Source organism: Heteronotia binoei, chromosome 7 (assembly GCF_032191835.1).
Source record: "Heteronotia binoei isolate CCM8104 ecotype False Entrance Well chromosome 7, APGP_CSIRO_Hbin_v1, whole genome shotgun sequence".
Lineage (NCBI taxonomy): Eukaryota > Metazoa > Chordata > Lepidosauria > Squamata > Gekkonidae > Heteronotia > Heteronotia binoei.
In genome coordinates this window covers 133418817-133422945 of record NC_083229.1, presented here as the reverse complement: position 1 = coordinate 133422945, position 4129 = coordinate 133418817, and the positions used below count along the sequence as shown (strand labels likewise).

The following is a 4129-nucleotide window of genomic DNA, read 5'->3' as shown; positions in this document are numbered from 1 at the left end:
GCCTGTCGTGGGGGTCGCCGCAGCTGGCGCACTTGGTGGCCGGAACCCTCTCCGTCGGTGGGGGTCGTTCGGCCGCTCGGGGGCGTCGGGCGGCTCTGCTGGGTGGCCCGGCTGGGCGGCGCAGCTGGTGGGCTTCTTCCTCCTCTGGGCAGTCGTGGTCCAGCTCCTCGTGGTGGGCGGCTTCTGTCCGGGCCTTGGGGAAGGTCCTGGAGGTCCTCTCGAACGCCACCGCCTCGCTGAAGGCGCTCTGGAGGGTGAGCTCTTCTTTGGCGAAGAGCTTCTGCTGGAGCCTCTCGTCGCGGAGGCCCCACGTGAATCGGTCGGCCAGGGTGTCTTCCAGCTGGGGGAAGTTGCAGTTCCCGGCGATCTTGCGGAGAGCCGCCAGGTAGTCGGCGGCCGATTCCCCCACGGCCTGGTCTCTTCTGTGGAACAGGAACCGACAGGCCACCCGCGAAGGCTGTGGCGAGAAATGGCCGGTGAGGAGCCTGATGATCTCCTCGTAGGACTTCTCCGTGAGGCGGGCGGGAGCCGAGAGACCCTTGGCGATCTCGAACGTGGCTGGCCCGCAGATGCTCAGGAGAACGTCCCTCTTTGGGCCTGCGTCGGTGACCTTGTTGGCCCTTAGGTAGAACTCGACCCGCTCCGCGTAGGACTCCCAGGCCTCGGGATTGGCGGGGTCGAATGTCTCGATGTAGCCGGTGGTTCCGTTCTGTGTGGCCATGGCGGCGGCGGTCAGGCCTCGTGGTTGCCCTAGATCTCCGTGGTAGCCGCTGAGGCTAAGATCCCATCCTCGTCGCCAGTGTAACGTGGTCGAAACGGAGACGAGAGTAGGGCAACATAGTTTATTAGGAGCACTTTGCAAGCCAGCGAACACGCGGGCCGGGCCCCGCTTATGTACATTACCCGGTTCAGCCTCCTGTACAGGTCAGGCCAATCCTGGCCTGTTAAACTTCCCGCCGTGGATGTAGTAGGCGGGGATTCCGCGCCCCGCGCTAGAGATGCCTGGGATACCCAGCCGCCTCTGCGCGTGGGCGCGTATTTCAGCCAATACATTACAGCAGGCTGCTAAAAACCAGAGGCACCTGGGTGCTCTTCCATGTGCAGAGGTGTTTGTCTAAAACCATCACAAGATTCAGCTGAACAATGCAGGAGACAACTAGCACGTTTAAGACCAACAAACTTTTATTCAGAATGTAAGCTTTCATGTGCATGCCCACCTCAGATGAGGAATGAGGTACAGTAAGCAGAGCCACAAGACTATAACTGCCAAGAAAAAGGGGAAGAAAAAGGATGACAGAACAGAAAAAAAAACAGCTCCCGCATTGCTTACCATGCTCAAGCCACATTTGCCTACTTGGAAGTTGAACATATGAAGCTGCCTTTTATTGAAGATCAATGGTCCATCAAGGTCAGTCTTGTCTACTCAGACTGGCAGTGGCTCTCCAGAGTTTCAAGCCAAGGTCTTTCACCTGAGCCTATAAACTGGAGAAGCTGGAGATTGAACGTGGAAACTTAAGCATGCAAAGCAGATGCTCTACTACTGAGTCACAGCCCCTCCAACACACACATGGCTGCCTCATACTTGCTCCATCAAGGTCAGCCTTGTCTACTCAAACTGGAAGTGGCTCTCCAGGGTTTCAGGAAGAGGTCTCTCACTTGATCCTTTAACCTGGAGATGCTGGGGATTGAACCTGGGACCTTCAGCATGCAAAGCAGATGCTCTACCACTGAGCTACAGCCCCTTCCCCAAGTTCTTTCCTATTCTCCCATTTTCTGTGCTATCAGCAGAAACAGCTGAATTGGGTATCATGCGACCACTCTGGGTCAACACACAGAGACGGAGTGGAGGCGGCTAGTCTTGGGAAACTGCAAATCTTGCATCTTCCTACAATGGAAGTAGCTAATTCTAAAAGGGTGTTCCTGAAAGGCAGAAAGATAATAGCTTTGTTTGCCTGTTATAGTGAATCCATGTGCCCACCCACATGTATGTGTGTACACTTGTTTGTAAAAAAACAACCACAACAAACCAACCTATGTTCACTTTATAAATGAAACCAGGGACTGGTACCTGGATACACGCGGGGGGGGGGGGGGGTTGATTACCTGTTCAGCTGTACCTGCACTGAATGTAATGTGAGAATCACTCAATTACACTATAAAGGATGACTCAAATTACACCAATCACATGTGAATTCACTGTCACCTGTGAACAGGGCTCTTGTCTCTGGGGGGCGGGATACCTGAACACCTGCCAGTTCAGCTCACATCCTCTTGGCCAATGGCAATCAGTGGTCAGTGAAGAAGAAGAAGATTATATTGGATTTATATCCTGCCCTCCACTCTGAATCTCAGAGTGGCTCACAATCTCCTTTATCTTCCTTCCCTACAACAAACACCCTGTGAGGTGGGTGGAGCTGAGAGAGCTCTCATGGAAGCTGCCCTTTCAAGGACAGCTCTGTGAGAGCTATGACTGACCCAAGGCCATTCCAGCAGCCACAAGTGGAGGAGTGGGGAATCAAACTCGATTCTCCCAGATGAGAGTCCGCATACTTCACCACTACACCAAACCGGCTCTGATGGGCTGTTTGGTTCACATATAGCCACAAGAACAGACTACTTGTGGCCAGCAGAAACTGACTCTCAGCTTGCGGGATCAGTTGGGAGTCAGCTTGTGATCTGCTAAGGACATTTTGATCAAGATCTTATTGCAGGGATCGGCTGGAAGTCATGTTCTTCTGATCTCCAACTCTGGACACATTGCTGTGTCCTTGGCTTGCTGAGATGCAGGAAATGGATGCGCATACAGGGGAGAGGGTGCTCAGAAGCCCTTCTCCCCACCCCAAGCGATGAGGTTGGACTGGAGAGAAAGGAGGGGATTGTTCTTGTCCTGCCTGGCCCAATCTCTCTGTCTGAGGGGAAGGAGAAGAAACAGATCCCCCCCCCTCTCCGCCCCCCCCCCCAACTGCTGGCATCGGCTGCAGAAAAAAAACAATGGGGAGATGAGAAGCACCTGTCCCATCGCCCAGCTTGGAAGGGAGAAGAGACACTTTTGCTAACCACTTCTTTCTGAACAAACAAACACGTAAATACTTTATTAAAGGTAAAAAAGGCTGCACACTTACTCTGCGCAACAATATACTGAGAAAGGAATACAAAGGAAAGACGATGCCTTTGCTAACTACTTCTGATGTACAACTGAATTTTTTTTTGGGTGTGTGTGTGTAGATCAGAAAGCCATTCTCACCCAATGGCATTCTTACTAATGAGCAATCAGAAGCCCTTTCCCACCTGGTAGTGGTCTTAGCCAATGAACAACAGCCGCTTCCAGCCACATACTTGGAGGGCCCAACCCAATGGGGGGGTGGGGAGGGAGAAAGAAGAGCAAGCCCTTACCACTGCTCACACCTGTCTGCCTTTGGCCTAGGGCTCCAGAATCACCGCCACCCCTTTCCAGTTGACCCCTTATCCTCTGTGATGCAGTTTCTGATTCACCAAAACATTTCTGTGTCCCATCAGCAGAAACAAGGCCAGGAGATATGGGAGAGCTGGAAGATCAGGACCTGATTCCTAGCTGATCCTACTGGTCAACTGTGAGTTGGCCTCTCACCAACAGGCAGCTGCAAATTTGTCCACCACCAGCTGTTTGAGATGCTTGAACATATCCTCAATTGGCTCACAGTCCAATCATGAATGTCAGTCAGAGCACATTAAACTACTGAACAGTTTCTCTCCAGCATTGACTTTTCAGTAGGGGTCATATGGAAATCAATAGATTTTGCTTAAAAATGTACTTGAATGATCTAGCCTTAGTCTCCCCCCCCCCACCACCACTGGGGGAAAACCCTACAGTGCATGCTACAAGCAGTACTTGCTCCCCCCCCCCCCCTCGAATGCTCATAGCATGAACAATGTTGTGGTAAAACTATAACCGTAGAAAACTGGTTTCTCCTCCCTGTGCCGATATCTTGCTATTTCACAAGAACACAACATCTTAAATGTGTCTTGAAGGATTGTTCTCCAAACATTTCCTTTGGGTAAAAGAGGAATGCTGAGTATTCATGAATCTGGTAGCCATACAAAAGATGCATCTTGGCTGCACAATTAGCAGAAATCTTTGAACAGAGCAGCT

At 51.8% G+C, this 4129-nt stretch overlaps 1 non-coding gene across 1 annotated transcript; it reads right to left on the bottom strand.

Annotated features, from left to right (window-relative positions):
* Nucleotides 1–1670: 1670 nt before the first annotated feature.
* TRNAA-UGC (transfer RNA alanine (anticodon UGC)) lies at nucleotides 1671–1742 on the bottom strand. Its single transcript has one exon. It is a non-coding gene; the product is annotated as a tRNA-Ala (tRNA).
* Between the last annotated feature and the right edge of the window lie 2387 nt (nucleotides 1743–4129).